The following is a 23,190-nucleotide window of genomic DNA, read 5'->3' as shown; positions in this document are numbered from 1 at the left end:
GGAGTCTCATACATTTTCTTATAGCACCAGCTTCACCAAAGAAAAGGACACTACAAGGAGAGGCATCCATGGATGCCAAAATCCAAAGAAAGGCCTCCAATGAAACTATTCCACAGGGCACTGAAATTAGCTTTTCATTGTTTTCCCAATTAAATCAACTCTTTCTCATTCAATAGCCCAGTTGTTTTTCTTTGGCCATCACCTAAACCCTCACTATTCCTGAGCAGTCAAGGGAGAAAGTTTCATTGAATTTACTGTAGAGATGAATGTGATGCTGATAGTTGTTTAGAAATATCATATTCTACAAGGAATATTTGACTTTTGATATTATTTGCCAGCATAATAAATGGTCATTAGATAGAGATGAGTCACTGAATAGAGAAAAAATAGAGTCATTGAATAGAGAAAAAATACCTTCAGATTATTTATGTTAGGATCTCTGTACCACACCTTATGGGAATAAATAGTATTAGAAATAAAAAAGAAAATTAATACATGAATTTTAATTTCTGTTCTGCATCATTTCATAGTACATTTGAGCTTTTAAAAACTTATTGAAGCTGCATCATTTGTAATTGGTGTGGAATAAAGCAGTGTCAAAAAGAAGGTAAAATGCCTTTTTTAAGAGGCTGGTACTGGTAATGTCAAAAAGGCATAATTTGTAAGGCTTTGAAGAAAATTGTTTGGTTTTAGGTATAATTGAATTAGATTACAGTTGAATTCAGATCTAATCATTTTTCTCTAGAAAAGAAGAATATTGCAGGATAATAAAATAAATCTACCCAGTGCTTTTTTCTTAGAGAATTTTAAATACATTCATCATTGCTTTATTAGTGTATAAATTTTGTTTTAAAAATGGACATTTATTGAAAGGTTAGATTATTGAACCTATGCATTTATTTCCCTACTTCATGACTTCCCAATGGAAAATTACACAACAAAGGTAAATTGAAAAAATCTGTATCAAGACCAGAAATCAGGAAAGAGTCCTATCAACAAGATCATGAGAGCAGTTTTGGTCTGTGCCCCACCTAAGGATGAACTACAATAATGAACATGGAAAAGAAAACACTTTCTACATGGGAAATCACCACCATACTTCTGTCTTCACCATGGTTCCTATCTCATTTTTGACAGGAATAAAAACCACATCACACACTTCCAACTGTTTCTGTCCTTAAAATTAGAGAAAATATTCTTGCTTTCCCTTTGTCCCCAAACCAAAATGTTAGATAATGAACAGCTTAATATAAAAAAAGGACCTCTCTTAAATCTGGGCATGCACATGCACAGACTTCCTTTAAAAGTTCAATTGAAATTTATACAATACATCAAAAGATATAGTGATTCAATCAATGAGACATCTTGTAGGTAAACTGGCAAGCTCCCCTCTCACCACCAAAGCAAGCTTGCTGTATGCTGCAGTAAACAAATAATAATGCTCAAATATTGACACTCTGGCAGTTTCAGCTTGAAGGACTTGTTAAATTTTTAAACTGCAAAGGGCAAAAGACTAGGAAGTTAGATGGAAAACCACTGAAAACCAGAGTGAAGTTTTTAGCAGTTTCCCAACACTGACAAAACCAAAGTTGAAGTTCAGGATATATAAGAAAGCGGGATTGTAATAAATTTCATAGGTTCTCATCTGGTTTCCCTGCAAGTCTTTACTCTAAAAGTAAGGGCAAAAGAGCTATACATAGAAACTCAAAAAAACTCTGCAGTAAAGCTAGATGAGGAGCCTTTGACACATTAGAATAGACGTTCTATCAGTTTCCCATGTCTGAGAACTCCAACATTGGAAAGTAGAATTTACAAGGAAGAGAATCCACAGCAAATTCCACAGAATTGGAAATCCCGAAGGTCTTTCCTACAGCAGCAGAGTAAATAGTGTTTTATGAAAACTGTAGTCCAGTAGTTTCTGTTAGTTCCTGATTTGATTAAGATGATTCTTCTTCTTTGAGCTACCAGAAGAGTGAACTTCTCTAAATCATTATACCTTTTTACACAAAATACCTCATTTAGGAAAAAACTAAGAGGCATGTTTTAAAAAAGGACCAAAAGAAGAAATAGACACATAGATCCACAGATGATTACAATAAGAGTTATAAATATGAATATGAAAATATTATTCTTAATATGTACAATAAATTTTTGACCATATTCAGAATTTTACCAGAGAATTGAAATTGACATATTAAAGAAATTCTGGAAAGCATAGATTTGATTTATGTAATAATAGAAATTAAAATTATAATGCATGAGGTTGTCCATATGATAAAGACAGCATAAGGAGTTTAGAATATTTCCCTCCACAGAGAACAAAAACAAAATAAAACAAAATTATTAAAAGCAACATTTTTAAGAAACATCCAAAGATAGGCAACAACTTGAAAAGTGTTTACTCATGGAAAATTGCTAGAGCATTGTATATGAGCAGTATTTATAACATTCTTCCCTGAGGACATTTTTGGAAGCGAGAGAATCATTGAAAGCCTGAGTATACCCTCCACACATTCCTCACTGACTATTAAACTATGTTAGAGAGACTAGCAAAAATTGGAAGCCTCCTAAACTTGCAATATTGCTGCACCCTTTTTCCTTTATTTTTTCCTTTAAATTCAACTAGCCAACATGTAGTACATCATTAGTTTTTGATGTAGTGTTCAATGATTCATTCAGTATTTGGATATAACACCCAGTGCTCATGATATCATGTGCCCTCCTTTATACCTGTCACAAGTTACCCCATCCCACCCACCTTCCTTTCCACAACCCTCAGTTTGTTTCCTGGAGGTTTGTCTCTCTCTCTGATTTCTTCCCATTCAGTTTTCTCTCCCTTCCCCTATGATCCTCTATGCTACTTCTTATATTCCACATATGAGTGAAACCATATGATAATTGCCTTTCTCTGACTGACTTATTTCACTTAGCATAATACCCTCCAGTTCCATCCACATCAATGTAAATGGTAGGTATTTGAAATTTATGGTACTTTTCAATGTGCACCTTTAACCCACACAAGATCAGAGGACACAAAGTGATCGTATAGACTTCAGTTGTATGAGAATAATCTCTGCAAATCATTGGGAAGCCCCTAGATAGCCAGGCCCAGATATATATAATCTCAAACAAAACAAAACAATACAATCTATGTTGAGATAGCATCAGCTCCACATAATAGGGGAAAGAAATTTCAGAGTTTGAGTCTATGCAATTTAATTGCCTGCTAAAACAATAACAAAAAACAAACCTTATAAGAACAATAAAATTTAGTATCATTAAAATACATTATTTAAAATGTACAGTTTTGAATCACAAATTATTAGATATGTGGAAACCAGAAAGAAAAACTCTCACCCAAGGTTTACATATCCTATGAAACTTTGCTTCATAAGTGAAGGCAAATTTGAGGCAAAAAATAGATTAAAAAAATTATGAAAATTCATTGGTGGTGGACCTGGATTAGAAGAAAATGCTAAAGAAATTCCATCAGGCTGAAAAGAAATGATGCAAGAGGATAATACAAATTTACAAAAGGAATAATAGACATCAGAAATGGTAAATACTTGGGAAATATGTAATTATATATGTGTATCATATGCACTAAATTATATGTCATATGCACTTTCAAAAGAAATAACTGTTGAAAGAAAACTTTACCACACTGTGTTGATGGGTTTACAGTACGTATAGATGCACTACATATAGCAATAATATTAAAAGGAGACACAGCACTATTCTTGTGTAAAGTTTCTATAATTTATCAGAAGTAAGTATTAACTTGAAGTAGATTGTAATGAGTTAAAGATGATTATTGTAATTCCTAGACAACCATAATGCAAAGAAATAAGCTAAGAAGTTAATAAAGAAATAAGCTAAGAAGTCAGCAAAGAAAATAAGACGTTATACAAAAAATATTTGTTTAACACAAAAGACTGCAGTGAAGGAGGAACTAAGCATGAACACAAAACACACACAGTAAAGAGGGGAGTGAGGACAAACACACAAAAAAGAGACATGTAGAAGCAAGTAGCAAAATAGTAGGTTTAAGTCCAGTCATATGGATAGTCACATTAAATGTGATTGAGTAAGCAATCTATCAAAAGGCAGAGACCATCAAATGCACAAAAACATGATTTGATAACATGCTGTGAAAGAAAGATTTATATATATATATAAATTAACATAAGACAGGTGAAGTTACTGTATTAATATCAGCCCTAAATAATCTAAGATGAGGACTATCAGAAACAAATAGGGATATTTCAAAATTATAAAACAGGTAGTACAACAGGAGGATGTAACAATCATGAATTTATTTATACTAAAAAACAGACCTACAAAATGCTTAAATCCAAAATTGAAAGGGTAAATAAATAAATAAAAAGTAGTTGGAATTTTTACTATTTTGTACTAAATTATGAATAGAAAAAATAGACAAAATAGATAAGATACAGAAGACTTGAGCAGCACCATCAACCAACTTGACCTGACTTACATATGGAGACCCCACCACTCAATGAGAGCAAAATACATATTCTTTTCAAAAGCACATGAAAACATTCACCAGAATAGATAATATTCTTGCAATAAAATCAGTCTTAATCAATTTAAAACAATTGAAATAATATAGAGGGTATTTTCTAACCCCAAGAGGATTAAGTTAGAAATCTAACAGAAAAAAAATCTGGAAAATCCCTAAATGTATAGAAATTGACATTGCACTGTTAAGTAATATGTTTCACACTTGAAATCACCCTAAAATGAGAAAATATTGGATTACGTAAAAATGTAAGCACAAAATGTGTGAGATACACCTAAAATAATGCTTACAGGAAAATTTATAGCCTTTTAAATGATTTTATCAGAAAAAAGGAAACATACCAAAGCTCTGTTTCAATCTTTATGAACTAGAAAAATAAAAACAAATTAAACCCACAGCATCTACAAGATAGGAAATAGTGAAGATGAGAGTGGGTATCAGGATGTAGAACAAAGGTCAGATCACTTCTTTTATAAAGATCCACACAATAAATATTTTAAACTTTAAGAACCTTGTAGTCTCTGTCACAGCTACTCAGTTTGGCTGCTGAAATGCAAAATGAGCCATAGATGATATATACATAAATGGTCATGGTTTTGTTCAAATACAACTTTATTTAAAAAATGGACAGAAGGATGAATTTGTCCTTTACCTTGAAGTTTGTTGACCCTGATATAGAATATAGAAAAAGAATGGAAAAAAATGAATAGTCGAGAATTGGCCCTTTCCAAAGAACAAATATATTGATAAAACTTTAGCTAGATTGATTTAAGAGAGAGCGAGCGAGAATACAGTATCAAGATTGAAAGAGGAGTCAATTTTACAGATTTTAAGGGATTATAAGCATAACAAGGGGGAAATCTATGAATGTGTCAATAAATTTGACAATGAGTGAAATGGACCAATTGCTTGAAAAACACAAATTACCAAAACTAACTCAAGAAGTTATGGAACATCTCAACAAATCTAAATCAAGTAAGGAAGTTGAATTAGTAATTAAAATATCCGACAAGAAAAATTCACATCCAAGGGGATTTAGTAGTAAATACTATCAAACATTGAAAGGAGAAATAATACTGATTTTTAAGAAAATTTGAGAAAATAAAGGAGGAAAGAACGTTCACCAACTCATTATATGAGGCCAGTATTATGCTGATACTAAAGTCAATGTCATTCAAGAAACAAAATAAAATGACATCAAGGGGCACCTGGGTGGCACAGTCGATTAAGCATCTGACTCTTTGTTTTGGTTCAGGTCACGATCTCAGGGTTGTAGGATCCAGCCCTGGTCAGGAGCTGTGCTCAATGCAGAGGATGCTTGAGATTCTATCTCCCCTCTTCTTCTGTCCCTTCCCACTCCTGCTCTCTCTCTTTCAAATAAATAAATAAAATCTTTCAAAAAATTATAATAGCATCAAAAGTCCTGTTAACCAATATTCCTTAGAAGCGTAAATCTAGTTTCTTTCTTTCTTTTTTTTTTTTTTTTTAAGATTTTATTTATTGATTTGACAGGCAGAGACCACAAGTAGGTGGAGAGAGAGGGGGAAGCAGGCTCCTCACTGTGCAGAGAGCCAGATGTGGGGCTGGATCCCAGGATCCTGAAATCATGACCTGAACCGAAGGCAGAGGCTTAACCCACTGAGCCACCCAGGCGCCCCTATAGATTTAGTTTCTTAATAAAACATTAACCAATTTAATTCAGCAGTATATATATGAAAAAATAATGCAACATAAGCAAGCTGGGTTTATCATTGAAATACAAGGTAATTATAACATCTAAAAATCAGTTAATATTATATATCATATTAATAAAGGAATAAATTATATGACCTTAACATATGGGGGGAAAAAAAAAACATTTGACAGAACTCAAATTCAGGACAAAATCTTTCAGTGAACCAGCAATAGAAGAGATTTTCCTCAATCTGTTATAGGTATATATTCAAATTCTCAAGTTCATATTATATTCCATGGTGAAAGATTGTTTCAACCTGAGATTTTTAAAAGAAGCAAAAAATGCCAGCTTTCAATAGTTCTTTCTAGAAATCTTCATCATTCCCATTTGGTGGCTCTGCATCTTAGACCTGGAAGGATTATTGTGCTCTGGTAACTTATTTTGTGCATAGCCAGAGTGAAAATGAACTTTATAGAGCATGTTACTATGAATTTTACCACTATACTGGTCACATAATAATATATATATATATATATATATATATACATATATATATATATATATATATATATTTTTTTTTTTTTTTTTTTTTTGTAGACATTTGATAGGTCTTTAATTGAGGAGCAAAAATACACAGTGCTCTTTCCAGGGGAAGTTGTTTAAGGAATCTGACTCATTAGCACCCAAACAGTCGCTTCCTCACTGGTAGACTTGCATTAACCAAGATCACGGACAGTGAGATCTAAACTAGAATGCCAGTTATTTTCTTTATTATGTTATATGACACTACCAAGGGATCAAAGCTCTCCTATCTTTTAGTTAACACTATATCTTCTTTGTCTTAGATTTGGGAAAAATCAATGTTCTCAGAAGTTAAGTAATTTGCTTGAATTCATAGAAGATATTAGAGATGAAGCTAAGACTTGGATGTAGCACTGTCTCCATTCCTGCATTTAGCAAGCAATTTTAGAATTTTCACAATGCAGAACATTTTAGTTGTTTTTATTTTATGAATGTTCTTTGTTAATTAGGATTTATTAAAATTTTTATCCTTCTTAAAACAAATAACTGTCCAACTTAAAAAAATCTTATTTAATAAATGACCACAGATTCTTTGAAACAATTCTTATCAGCTCATAGGAAATATTGTTAATTGATACAAAGTCTATATTATTTAGTTCCTCAAGTAAGAAACATATATATTATAGCACTGCACTATAAATTAGAAAGAATAGTTCTTTGGTGGTCATGGCTGCTAAGTTTATCTTCTATATTTCCACATTTTGTATTTCTGGGTATTATTCATGGATCCTTTGCTTTGTTTCTGCATAAGATTTATTATTCTCTAGGGAATATCCTACAGCTCTGATGCAGTTAACATGTTTCTCAGTGGATATACACTTACTATATCCCTATGGGTGCAAATAAAAACAGTCGAGTTTATTGCTTTGCAGATTATAGAGAGATTTAACATTTTATGCCTTGAACTTTATGATTCCATCCCATAAATACAACAGGAAATTTTTACCCTATGTTGCAGAAAAAAATACATTTTGTTATTCCTTTTTCATATGCTAAATTACTGATTTCTATTAGTGAAGGGGCCCTTTCAGGATAACATTTTAAAAGACTAAGAGTCATACTTAAGCTACAGCCCTGTTTTGTAGAGACTTAATCCATGATCAAGGACTTAAAGTGGCTTATTCTCAGAGCCAGTAAGGTCTGTACACTTCTTTTTTTTTTTTCTCTGTGAATAATTTGGAGTTTTTATTTTTCTTTAAGATTTTTTTTTTTAAATTTTATTTTTTTATAAACATATATTTTTTTCCCAAGGGGTACAGGTCTGTGAATCGCCAGGTTTACACACTTCACAGCACTCACCATAGCACATACCCTCCCCAATGTCCATAACCCCACCCCCCTCTCCAAAACCCCTCAGTTTGTTTTATGAGATTAAGAGTCACTTATGGTTTATCTCCCTCCCAATCCCATCTTACTTCATTTACTCTTCTCCTACCTTCTTAACCCCCCATGTTGCATCTCCTCTCCCTCATATCAGGGAGATCATATGATAGTTGTCTTTCTCCAATTGACTTATTTCGCTAAGCATGATACCCTCTAGTTCCATCCACGTCGTCGCAAATGGCAAGATTTCATTTCTTTTGATGGCTGCATAGTATTCCATTGTGTATATATACCACATCTTCTTTATCCATTCGTCTGTTGATGGACATCTAGGTTCTTTCCATAGTTTGGCTATTGTAGACATTGCTGCTATAAACATTCAGGTGCACGTGCCCCTTCGGATCACTACGTTTGTATCTTTAGGGTAAATACCCAGCAGTGCAATTGCTGGGTCATAGGGTAGTTCTATTTTCAACATTTTGAGGAACCTCCATGCTGTTTTCCAGAGTGGTTGCACCAGCTTGCATTCCCACCAACAGTGTAGGAGGGTTCCCCTTTCTCCGCATCCTCGCCAGCATCTGTCATTTCCGGACTTGTTAATTTTAGCCATTCTGACTGGTGTGAGGTGGTATCTCATTGTGGTTTTGATTTGTATTTCCCTGATGCCGAGTGATATGGAGCACTTTTTCATGTGTCTGTTGGCCATCTGGATTTCTTCTTTGCAGAAATGTCTGTTCATGTCTTCTGTCCATTTCTTGATTGGATTATTTGTTCTTTGGGTGTTGAGTTTGCTAAGTTCTTTATAGATTCTGGACACTAGCCCTTTATCTGATATGTCGTTTGCAGATATCTTCTCCCATTCTGTCAGTTGTCTTTTGGTTTTGTTAACTGTTTCCTTTGCTGTGCAAAAGCTTTTGATCTTGATAAAATCCCAATAGTTCATTTTTGCCCTTGCTTCCCTTGCCTTTGGCGATGTTCCTAGGAAGATGTTGCTGCGGCTGAGGTCGAAGAGGTTGCTGCCTGTGTACACTTCTTTTTTATTAACTAAATGCTGTGTAAGATTCCTCTTCACATTAATTTTTTTTAATACACATGGAAATTTTGTGAGCTGTGTGTGTGTGTGTGTGTATTTTAAGGACATGCAATTCTTTTGTTTTTAAAAAATGGACTCCCAGTGATCCATTACCATTTATTGAAAAGATTGTTTTCATCTACCTCCACTTAACCACCCCCAATGATCTGCTGATCTGCTGGGTGATCTCTTCTTGCTGTGTTGTATGTATCTCTTTCAGGGCTTTTCACTATCTTCCTTTTTTTTTAACATCTTAATTTAATTTTAATTTTTTTCACTATCTTCTATCAGATTGGTTGATATCTGTCTTTACATTCCTAATATAATGCCTTAATTGCTATAGTTTGAGTGCTTCCAACATATGATTTTCTAAGAGTTTACTTGGCACATTACACTGCAAATAAAATTTAAATCAACTTGCCAAATGCCTTCAAGATGTTTGATGTTTCTAGTGGGATTGCATTATACCTATATATCGTGTGCATCAACATGTAGATAAGTATGGATAGAGATGTAAATTTGGAAGATATTGACATATATATAATGTGTGCATGCACACACACATATATTTATAAATTAATTATTGCATATGGAATTCTATAAACAAGTAAATAAATGAAAACCAGTTCACAAAGTAAGTATGAATCTATGAAACTCAATTTTGGTCAAATAAAGAAAATAACAAAAAAACTCATACAGAATATTGCCATTCATATAATGTTCAAACCAGGATATATTAGCTACATCATTTAGGCAGGGCTACATGGATGATAAAGTTATGGCAAAGGGAAAGCATTGTCACAAAAGTCTGGATTTGAGTCCCCAGTGAGGATCAAGAATTATAAGAAACATACAGATGAGTTTAATTATATTAAAAGTCAAGAATCTCAGAGGATACAGCCTATTAACTGAGAAAGGAAGTAAAGGAGAAACCTGCCATGGAAATAAGAAAGTATTAGGTGGTTTCAGATACAAGCCAAATGGGGCACACACGTTTGGAAATTCATAGAAGTAGAATACACACACTGATCAAATGAGAGACAATTGTGGAACATCTCCAACAAGTGCCCTTCATTATTTCCCTTCCTTACTCAGGTGGGAACAGGAGTTAGTTTTCCCTGTCAAAATGCAGATTTTCTCTAAATGAATCGAAAAATCTTGTGTTCTGGTGTGTGCATGTGTGCATGTTTGTCTGTCTGTGTGCACCCATTGGAGGGTGAAAATGTGGATGTCTTCTGCTTGCCAATTCCTCAACCATGAATTCGGGAGAAAAGCCCAAAATTCAAAGCAACTTGTTTCCCTACACAAAGATTCCTATCAGCCTACTCAACAAGAAAGAGGCCTATAGTAGAAAAGAGATCTGCTTACTCATCCAAAGGTAAAACAATTTTTTTAATAAAAAAATTAAAAATTGTGAGACAGCTGTTGCACCTGGTTCTTGGCTTTAAACAAACAGTAAAGTAAGGATCATGTCGTATCTGTAGAAAATCAAGAGTTCTGGAGGGTTGAAGTACAAACTAATGTACAAACTAAACTCAAGGAGAAAAGAGATATAAAAAAGGGAACCTTATAAAATTACTAATGTGATTACCAAAAGATCAAAAGAAGGTTGGAAAATAAAGTTAGATATTTGAAATAATATAAAATAAATATAAATAAATAAAGTTTATTTATAAAATAAATAATATAAAATAATAAATAATATAAAATAAAGAAACAGAGAAAGGAAAAATTAAGAGATACTTTAGACTATTTTTATATATCTCTGTATAGGGATCTGTAAGTTCAAACATCACAAAATAGGGAAAAAGCAGAAAAAACATAGGGGAAGAAGCAATCCCAGTATTTTGTTTTTTTTGTTTTTCATTATGTAACAAGCAACATTAGTTTATAATTTTATAATTTTAGCATTTTGCATATAATTATATCAATTGGAAATATTGAATACTGTATCTTTACCAATGTTTGCAGTTACCAAATTTTTTAATCTATTCGCTCAATCTTCTAGAATAATTTTAAATAATGATGATGATTGTTAACTAAAATTTCCTTAAATATAAGCATATGTCATTGGCTATATATATATAGCTATTCTTTTTTCTTTTTCTTTTTTCTTTTTTCTAAGGAAGAATTCTTCCACATATAGTTTCCTAACAGCTTTTTGTTTTGACAAGGTTTATAAATCAGTAAGGGATGTTGAATCTTAGCAGATCTCTTAGCAGCATTTATAGTGCCGATTGTATGCTTTTTCTTACTTTAGCATTTTGATGTGATGAATTATATTAATATATTTACTTTCATTGATTTGAATTCCTTGAATAAGACATTTTGGTTTACAGAATTTAATTTCATGAACCAATCCAGATGCTGTTCTGAGTTGGGGAAGAATCTTACCTCTCTTTGAAGCTCCTGGAAATGTGTATACTCCTCCGTGGAGGCTGGCCAGCCAGAATCTGTATACAGGGAGTCTGGTCTCCTTCTGTCCTTCACCTTGCTTGTACTCCCTCTCTCTCTCTCTCTCAAATAAATAAAATCTTTAAAAAGAAGAAGAAGAAAGAAAAAAGTGACCTAAACATTGCCTCCTTTTCTGAAAGACTTAATGAAGTTATGCTTACTGTAGACTGAAGAGAGAATGATTGCTAATGGAATGATCTTAGGACTTAAAAGTTGGGCTACGTTGTGAAGGAATATTCCAGAGTAGAAAGGAAGGGATGGAATTAACACAGAGATGGCAAAGCTAGCTTTGCTAAGAGGGTTCATTTCATTATCATGGGCAGGAGGGACATATGTAACATTGTCAATAAGCAAATTTATGAAAATGGCATTATCTTGCTGAGTAAATACAGAAGTGAAATGTCTGATGTTTTCATATCATACTATCCATTTGAAAAATCTTTCTTCCATCCTCCTTACAGTTTTTGCTTTCCCAATGGAGAGAAGTTTTGGTTTAATTACTTTCCTCAAAATTAAAATTGAAAACAGTGTGAAGTGTAGAATGAACTTGAAGATTGCATTAGTCATTTGCACTTGCTTAAATATAGAATAAAATGGAATGAATGTAAGCTCTTATCAATCTGTCAGTTCTTTGCACTCAGCTTAATATGCATGAATAGGCATACCCCCATGTATGTGAATAGACCTCTAAAATTAAGGTACTTCCATTTACACATTTTATTTGAAAGTATTCATATTTTTGTAAGCTGAGTCAACGAGTTCATTGGCTCAGTAACTGTCATCCTACAGCCTCTTTTATCACCTTAAAATCTGCTTTGGCTACTCATCATTTTAATGAGGCAGAGGTGATGGGTGGCGGAGGCTCAAATGAACAGGAAAATGCTAGCTGGATTTTATCGAAGGGAAAAAATGGCCTTCCTATGTACCCTGCTGATACCTTTTCCCCATCTTCACTTTTGTTTTCCTCAATTTTGGCTCTGAAAATATATACATGGGCTAATATATTCCAACTCATTAAAACACAGAAGGCTGTGTTTGTGATGCATTATTTTTGTAATTGCACTTACGTTTGTTAATTAAATCACTCTTGTCTGCAGCAGGTTGGACTGGAAGAATTACAACAAATCCGGTTGTGTACCAAGCCATCACTTTTAGAAAAATAGTCACATTTAGAGATAACTGACAAAATCATTTTTCTCCTAATTTTTAAAAGTAAGGATAGCAATAAATGGCTTATTCTTGAATTTTTTTTTTTTTTTTTTTTTTTTTTAGTATGAACAGTTGAATGTGCAAGGGGCCCACCCGTACACTCCATACTGAGTGGCCAAGTAATAGTATCTGGCCGGATCTGCTGTAAAGTGAGACTCAAATGGGAGCCAGCTCTCTGATCGAGATCTGAAAGGAGGACTCGTCCATTACACAAGCAAAAAAAAAAGTGAAGGGATAGATCCACATTCCATCTGTTGACAAATAAGCAATTTATTTACTTATTTATTTTGGTGATCAGGAAAAACATATGGAAAGAAATAAAAACGTATCTTAAAATAGTTCCCTGTTAGTCATGTTTAAAAAACAGTGTTGAAAAGCAATGGACAAAAAAGAAAAGCTCCACAGATGATCTGATATGAAGTATGTAAATAACTGATTAGTATTTTGAGCCAAAATATAGGATATATTTTCACACAAATTACAGACTACTGGCTGAGAATTGTAAAAATCCAAGCATAGAAGGCTTTATTTTTCTGCACTAGTAACTGTAAATACTTCCATAGAAATTTTAAATGTCTTTTGAAATAACTTAATAACATCTTGTATTAACTCATTACTGTGCCATCATGCTTGTCTTCTCTACTTGTGTGTGCTGCATTCTTTAGATAAATGTCAGCTCTAAAAAAATTGAGACATTGAATCCACAAGTATTCAAGGAAATGAAAAGGTAATTAAATTTATATCTTTTTAAAGATTCAGAATAGGTATGCATTGCAGTGTTAATAATTCAGTGAATGGTCACCGATAAACTTTAACTTTACAATTCATAGAGGTAAGTGATGTATGTTTAACAATTTTTCTTTTAAGACTGAAAATATACATCCTTTATTGCCTACACCTTACAACTTAATTTTACCACCAATACCTTTACTTAAACCTATATTTCACTTACAACTACATTTATATTCATAAGAAATAGTGACCAAGAGATAATAGATTCTTGGAGAATCTTGAAAGGTGGGAAAAGGAAGATCAAGAGAAAATGCAACTATGCCATGATTTCCACGATAAATTTCTATTAATGACCTAAAAGGAGCTCTTCGCATGTCACTGAAGAAGCAAAGATAGGTAGAGCCACAACCTGGCTAAAATACGATCCTAAGAACTTGAAAGTGAAATAACATTTGTGGAAAATATAAACTGCCACTTCATACTCTCCAGTGTATTTTACATGGAATATACTTATTATTCAAGCTGTTTAATTACTCTTATAAACTACCTGAATGGGTCATCCATTTATGTAAAAACGAGGAAAAAATCTATCATCTTTGGTGAAAGTCTTTGAAAAGCAATTCATGTTGTAGACATGAATCTCTTGATACTATCTTCATTTGGAGAAACATTTCTTTTGCAAGCACCATTTAATCTGCCTGACCTGCATCTATTCCTTATCTATGTGGATATATGTGTGTTCTGGTTCAGAAGGTGACTCATAAGAAATCAAAGATTGAGAAAACTGAAGTTTGCCGGAAGGATGAGCAGGAATGACTTTTATGTCCTACTGGAGGTTCAGTCATTAAAAGGAAATGAGTTGGATTTAGAGAGATTTTCCTGTACTGTGGTGATCATGTATCACATATGTTATCTAAGATGGAATGACTCGGATTTTGACAAACATATTAATATGTGAATGTTTTTGGTTAGTTTGATTTTTGATATTTCTTTAGCATCTCTTACATCCCAGATATTAAGCAAAGCTCTTTATATTGACTGACTGACTTAATCATGACAACTACCATAAAATAGGGTTATTTTCAGTACCCTCCTTTTAAATATGAAAAATGGATATTTAATTAACTTTCTCTAGTTCCCACAGCTGGACAAGTGGATTAAAAAACAGGATTCAAAACCAGACATTCTGATTCCAGAACCTGTGCACACATATACTATGTGGATTTATTTTTTCTGATTTGATTGGATTGTTGGAACTACAGAGCAAAACTTTCTCCATATACAATCATGTCTCCACTAAAAGGAGGATATATGTTGTCAATCAATTTAGAAAAGGGCAGATCTTATAAGAAACAAAGCCCAGTGAAATTGATTAAAATAGTTCAAGAAATAAACCATTTTTATTACAGAAATTCAAAAAATTTCTGTATGATATATATGTGATATATATAATACTGTGATATATAAAATACAATATAACATAACATAATATGCCCTCATGTACTCATTTTTCAGATTCAAATATTATCAACAGTCATCAATCTTGTTTCACCTACACCCTGATGCATTTCCCCCCAACCTACTACTGGAGTTTATTTTTAGTTTCATTTTTCTAAAGATTTTATTTATTTATTTGAGGGAAAGAGAAAGAGAAAGAGAGAGAGAGAGAGAGAGAGAGAGAATGAGTGGGGGAGGGGCAGAAGGAGAGGGAGAAGGAGAAGCAGACTCTCCGCTGAATGTGGAGCCTGACTCAGGGCTAGATCCCAGGACACTGAGATTATGATCTGAGCCCAAGTCAGGTTCTTAACCAACTGAGCCACCCAGATGCCCCTCCACTGGATTTTTTTTTTTTAAGATTTTATTTATTTATTTGACAGAGAGAGAGAGAGAGATCACAAGCAGGCAGAGAGACAGGCACAGAGAGAGAGGGAGGGAAGCAGGCTCCCAGCTAAGCAGAGAGCCCGATGCAGGGCTCGATCCCAGGACCATGAGATCATGACCTGAGCAAAGGCAAAGGCTTAACCCACTGAGCCACCCAGGCTCCCCTCCACTGGATTTTTTAATAAAATTCCCAGTTGCCTCTTAATTTCCTCAATAAATACTTTAAGGGTGCCTGGGTGGCTCAGCAGTTAAGCATCTGACTCAGTTGCAGCTCAGGTCATGATCCCAGGGTTGTGAGATCAAGGTCTGCATCAGGCTCCATACTGGGCATGGAGCCTGCTTAAGATGCTCTCTTTCCGGGGCACCTGGGAGGCTTAGTGTGTTAAAACCTCTGCCTTCTGCTCAGGTCATGATCCCAGGGTCCTGGGATGGAGACTTACATCGGGCTCTCTGCTCAGCCGGGAGCCTGCTTCCCTTCCTCTTTCTCTGCCTGCCTCTCTGCCTACTTGTGGTCTCTGCCTGTCAAATCAATAAATAAAATCTTAAAAAAAAAAAAAAAGATTCTCTCTTTCCACCCTCACCTCCCCATCTTTCCTTTACCCTCTATCTCCTTCTCAAGGGAGATAAATAAATAAATAAATACTCTAGCGTATGCCTCCATAATATATATATATTCTTTTAAAAACATAAGAATATTACCATCAATATACCTGCAGTCATTAATAATTTCTTAATGACAGCCATTATACACTCAGTTTTAAAATTTATCTCATTATTTCATTTAAAAAGTATTTCCGTTTTTTTCATATCTAGATGAAAACCCAAAGAAGAAATTTATTCTTTTTTTCTTTGCCTTATTGTCTTTGATCTAGATTTCAAGAAGTATAGGGATACTTGAAGACATTCAGGGGCTGTGGAAGTAAACTGCTCTCTAGCCAATCAAGACACTTTGTAGCCTGGACAGGAGAAGACTTGCATGGCTTTCAGGAAACTGTTGACATCAAAAGGAGTCCTGTCTGGTAGCTAATTATTAGTGAACTACTGTGAGAAATCATATCTTATTGTTATGAATTAACACTAGAAAAATTTGCAGCCTAATCTCTACTAAGTTTTGTGTTACAGGAGAATGGGATCTCTACATACTTGAGTCAGAATCTTGAAGGTGTCAGAAACCCAGAATGTAGGATACAATTACATGCAATCCATGGATAGGAGAAAAAATTATTGGTATAAGGTCAGTAGCCTGAGATGCACTAGAAAATGGGTGGTTGGTAGTCAAGCAACATAGAAAATGAGCAAATACTTGAAATTTTATGAATGCACATACATGAGTGTATCTGCCTTTAACTAAGGACTCAGTGAAAGATAATACATAATAATATGAGAAAAGTCAAAGGATGGAATGTTCTCATGTTTTTATTTATTACAGGTAACATCACTTATTTTTGCATGCCTGTGAAGTCTGAATATAGACTGACCGAAGACAGTTATCTAGGCAACTTTGAAATATTACTTATATATGTATATGAAAAATAAATCATCTATCTATTACCTATCTATGTGTAATAACAATCTAACATCCACATATCTATCTTCTTGTCTGTCTCTGTATTTATATAGCTATTAAATCTATCACAGAAACCCTGGATGAGATTATTTGTAGTCACTATATGATTTAGTGCAGTCTAACCAATTGATGTTCTGTCCTTCCAATTGTATATACAAATTTTTTACAAGACAACAAAGAACTTTCAGAAGGTAAATAAAGACTAGCTAACCAGGTTGGTTTAAGAGCAATACCCTGATCGCAAATAGAAATGGGAAAATCTGGGCAGAGCATGGTGTGTGCTAGTGAGCTTGCCATTAGTTCATTATGAATGCAATCATGATTATGTCCTTAAAAATAAAATAGTTGTCACCTAATTCCATCAATAAATACTTTAGTACATACCTTTAAAAGATATATATTCTTTTAAAACATTAAAACTTTGCTATACTCAAAATTAACAATAATACATAAAATAACAAAATTAAAAGAGATATTTCAGGAAATATGTGGCAAAGTAATTGATGGCTCAGTGTGGTAGGCAGAAAAACGACCTTACCAAAGATACTCACATACTAATGTACAGAACCTATGGATATGTTTGGTTACATAGCAAGAGGAATGAATTAAGATTGCCGATAAAATTAAGGTTGCTAATCATTAGGTCACTTTCAAATAGGGAGATTATTCTGGATTATCCATGCAGAGGCATGGATATTACACCTTTTAAAAAGTTCCCAAATTCTGATTCTAATAAATATATGGTTATTCATGTTCTTGGAGGTTCATCTGAATTAGGATCTCAGAATTAGGGAATTGTATGCACAGCTTTATTGTGCAGGTGGTGAAATCACAGTCAAGAGGAAAGACGTTTGCCTAAGGCTACACAACTGGTCAGACAGTGATAAGCTATAAATGTCTTTAAGTGCATTTGTATTTATATTTATTTAAATTTATTTATTTATTTTATATTTATTTATTTATTTATTTATTTTTATTTATTTTATATTTATTATGAAGGGAATTTAGGTTATTTTTACCAAACCATATTGCTTAACATTTTCCACAACAATGCTTAGACTCCTTTTCCATGTAGGTGAAAATCACTAATTAAATATGAGATCTATTGTATTGGAGATACCTATATGCATTAGGTTACAATGCATTACATTGCATCAGATGTATAAAAACCAACAAAGTTTGGCAAAAAAAAAAAATGAAGTCTAGACAGATAGTTTATATTTTTGATATCTTGTCTTCAGAATTCTAAGAGCTATTCCAAAGTGCAGAAAATGTCTATCCATCATTTCTAGCACACCCTGATTTAATGTTATAAGAATAATAATAAAGGAAGAAGAATGTGGGCTTTTTCCCCAATAGAGGCACATTTGTAAAGATTTGAAATTATATTTTATTCTTATGTGTTGTTTTGAAATCAGTGAGGTATTATTCATGACTGTTAAAAATTATAAGCTAACCCCACACCCAGCAAAGGCAGTTGTTAAGTAAATTATGGGACATCAACTTGGTGGGATACTACAAAACAATAAACAGGGAATATCATTGAAGTCTCTGTAAGGAAACTGAAATGAGAATATGAAGACTTGGTTTTGGAGAGGGTTATAGGAATTTGATTTTTTCCTCATATCGTTAACATTCTATATTGTTTCTGCAGTTGTTGTATCCTGGAAAATACTCTAGTATTTGCACTAGCCAAGGGCATTTCACAAGAATGGGTAGTGCCCTTTTGTTGAGAAGAGTGCTGTACATAGCCCCTGAAGTCTGGATATTTCACAGCGTCATTCAACTCTTCTTACATCTTCTATTTTCCCGTTAATCTCCTGCTTAGTTTATTCTCTAGGACCACAGTCTTTAAAGTTAGATTGAAAATTAATGGTAAAAAAAGAAAAGCTATTCTACAAAATTCACACAACTGTTATACACAAAAATTAGACTTTGAGGAGGAGAGAAGCAACCAGAAACCCAAAAGAAATACAAAATTACAGGAAAGGATACATCAAAAGAAAGGAATTCTAGTTAAAAATTTTACCCTACCCATTTTATTTTCAGAGAAGGTCAAAGTTATAAAAGCATACTACTCCATCTGCAGTGTATAACCGAGAAAATGTCAGATTGCCTATATGTTTTGCTTTCTGACCTTCTCATAACAATTGCCTGAGATGGATATCAATATGGAATCTGAGTTTGTCTTCACTTTTGCTTATAGTCATATGCATTACATGTAGTAGTCTGTAAGGTAAAACAATAGCTCTAAATTTGAACTTAAAAAACTTAGATAGGCACTCTGTTTATCAAACATTGTTTTCAGTGGCACATTGGTTGCCTCAAACTAGATTTTCTTTCAACTGAATTTTAATTATTATTACAGTTATCTGTCCTAATGACTTTATGAGGTTGACTTCACAATCTGTATTATCCAATTAGTCAGTAAGTAATAAATGAACTAAATTCACTGTATGTACACACACACACACACACACACACACACACGGAGGTAAAATGGGGCCTGATAATATGGTCATACTGGCAAAAATCGACATCTTTAGGGGAACACAATTTTGGGGGGCCACTCAGTGAATGTCTGGCATTTGCTAAAAAGCTGAATCCAGATTTAATTTCAGAAGGAACATTTTTTTAGGTTGAAGGGTTGTGACAAGAGAAATGTCATCAAAAGGGATTTTTTTCCTCTATAAAGGTTTGTCTCAGGTTTAGGTGACAGGTAAACCATTCAAATATTCTCTGCCTTAAATTGATAATCTTGTCAGATCTTCCACATCCACATAACCTTTGTAATTACGGAATATTAAACCCTCCTAGGACTGATAGGAAGTTAACCCATGGTTCATGGAAAACAGGCTTAGGAATACCATGCTTATAATATGACTGTCTAATCATGAGCTCTATGTGCTGTCAGAAAAACCTGAGAATTGTAGTGGTAAATGTTTCTTTTAAAATTTAATTAATTATTATTTTTTAACACATACCCGGGACAACAGAGAGAGGTTAGTGAGAGATGATAACAGATTGCCATGGACAATATCATGAAGCTTCTGTCTTGCGGTGACCAACAATTTATATAAACTGTGTCTGATAGGAAATGTAGGTCCAACAAAGGGATCTAACTGAACAGATTTTACTTAAAAGTTTATTAAACCTGGAATATGGATTAATAGGTGGATGGAGTAAGACCAGAGAAAGAAAAATGGATTAGGAGAATGAAGCAGTAATTTAAAAAAATGAATAAAAAATAGACTCTTCTATTCACCAGATTTCCAGTAATAAGTAAGGCAGCGGGGGTTGGGAGATTGTGTGGTTGATTACTATATGGGAAGCTCAGGGTGAAATAATAGTGATGTGACCTATTTTATATTTCTTTATCTGACATTCTTTTTTGTCCCACTTCTCCCTTCTTCATGAAAGCTGACTCCCCCCCCCATTTTTTAATTGCTGTTTCTCCATATTTATCATTCCTATTTCATATAAGAATGGCTAAAAGAGGGGCTCCTGGGTGGCACAGTGGGTTAAAGTCTCTGCCTTTGGCTCAGGTCATGATCCCAGGGTCCTGGGATCAAGTCCCACATTGGGATCTCTGCTTCCTCCTCTCTCTCTGCCTACTTGTGATCTCTGTCAAATAAATAAAATCTTTTAAGAAAAGGAAAAAATGGCTAAAAGTGACAAAGTTTGGGGATGAAGGACTATATATTATATAACTTATTTCCTAGGTCATTTTCTAGTTCAATCTTATAATAAATGTTGATGTTGCTTCATAGTTGGATTGGTTAAGGCATAATTTAGTCATCCCTTGGTTTCTTTTTCTTAATAAAAGTATAGCAATAGAATATCACTCCAGTGCTTAACATAAGGCATGATGGACAGATTATCACCCACATGTGTGTGTTGTGTGCGAGAGAGAGAGAGAGAATCATCAAGGAATATCATGGGGAGAAGTGGAATTGCTGGTGTTTAAAGCACATACTTCCTTGTTAAATACCAACTTCATGTCATACTAACTCCTTGATTTGGGGAAATTTATCAAATCTTTCCATACATCAGTTTTCTCATCTCAAAGTGAGGTGACTACAGTAGTGCTCCCATAAGTTTATTATGAGGATTAAATTTGTTAATTAATTAACTTAACTAAATAAAGTAAATTATTTAATCTTCATAAAATACTTAGAAAACTCCTGGAACATAGTAATTTCTATTTAAATGGTCTTTAAGTAAAAGTTAAAAATATTCCTAGATTTGTTTTTCTAGCAGGATGGTGTATCTGATAAGCATCTGCTAAAAAGAACCTAAAACTGAGGAAAAGAAATGAGAATGAGTATTTAACTATGTTTGTAAGTTTTTTTTGGCAAGAAATTAATGAACTTTATGGGATATCCTTAGGCAAAAGCAAAAATGAAAGCTAAATCATTCCTGGTGGTTTTCAACATGCCCTGATGGGCTAGAGCTAGAACTGAAGGTAGAACCTAGAGGAACACTGAAAAACAAAACAAAACAAAATAAAATGAAACAAAACAAAAATGGAGAAAGAATAGCATTTTCAATAAGCAGTGTTGGGGCAAGTGGATATTCATACATAAAAATTAAAATGTGGCTTTCACCTTACACCGTACATAAGAATTTATCCCAAGTGGAGTGCAGATCTGAATTTCAGACAAATACAATAATAATTCTATAAGAGAATACAGACAACTATTTCATGACCTCTGGGAGCTAAAACTTTTATGCAAAAGGAAGCAAATCACACCTACCAGAAACTTAAAGATTAATTGGGCTAGGTTAAAACCAAGAACTTTAAGGGGTATCATTAGAATGGCCTGCAGATAAGTAATATGGCAAGGAACTAGACATAAATCAAACAAACCAAAAGAACTCATATAAATCAATGTAAAAATGACAAAGAGGATTCAAATTGGTAAAATCATTTTGAAAATAAATCTTTGGTGATATTTCATGTTGAATACCTGTGCATACCCTTTGACCAGCAACTCAAATGGAAGGAATATACCCTACAGAAGTGAGTACGTAAACGACATATTTAAGAATGCTCATATTAACACAACCGATAATAGTAAAATGCGGGAACGGCCTAAATGGCTATAATAGTAGAATGTGTGAACACACTGTACTATACACATACACAGTATATTATTCAACAATGAAACCGAACAACTACAGCTACCCTGTTTGTTTGTTTGTTTCCTAGAGTTAAGGGTGTCTTATGGTTTGTCTCCCTCTCTGTTTCTGTATTACTTTTCCTTCTCTTCCCTTACGTTCATTTGTTTTGTTTCTTAAATTCCACATATGAGTGAAATCTTATGATATTTGTCTTTCTTTGACTGACTTATTTCTCTTAACATAATACCGCTAGCTAAACAAAATAGTAATAATTACTGATGAGTGCTCAGGTGGCAGAATTATAAGGAAAAGCAAAGAAATCATAACAATAAAAGACAAGATGCTGACAACTTTTTGGAAGGAGGTGGGGAAGGTGTAGTGATTGGGGTAGTCACAAGAAGTACTTTGCAATATTTTATATCTTGACATAGGTATGGTTGCACTGACACTTTTTTCTGTATTACACTAGGCTATATATTTTCATACATGCACTCTTTGCTGTGTGTTGAAGTTTAAAAGTTGAAAAATGAAGTATAACATATATTTTTAAAAATAAAATATTGGTAAGCCTTTTATATAATTTTAGAGTTCAGGTTGGCACAACTTTGTTGGAAAACCATTTGTCATTAGCTAATAAAGACGAAGAATAACTAATGACTCATCATTTTCTCTTCAAGGTTTGGAACGAGAAGAGACCCCGAATCGCTAAGAAACCTTGCTTATTTTAGAAAGGAGAAACTTATTTATGTACGTATGTTGACAGAATGAAAGCACAAGGGAGTAGGGGTGGTGGGGGAAGAGGCAGAGGCGGAGAGAGAGAGAGAATGAGAGAATCTTAGTAGACTCTATCCTCTGCATGGAGCTGGATTTGGGGCTTGATCTCATGACCCTGAGATCATGACCTGAGCCAAAAATCAAGAGGCTGCTGCTTAACTGATTGAGCCACCCAGGCAACCCGAAACTTATTTAGTTTAAAGATTTTTTTTTTTTTATTTGACAGACAGAGATCACAAGTAGGCAGAGAGACA

Source organism: Lontra canadensis, unplaced genomic scaffold (genome assembly GCF_010015895.1).
Source record: "Lontra canadensis isolate GAN:19392208 unplaced genomic scaffold, GSC_riverotter_1.0 scaffold3, whole genome shotgun sequence".
NCBI lineage: Eukaryota > Metazoa > Chordata > Mammalia > Carnivora > Mustelidae > Lontra > Lontra canadensis.
The sequence above is the reverse complement of the archived record's forward strand: the minus strand, read 5'-3'. Positions refer to the sequence as shown.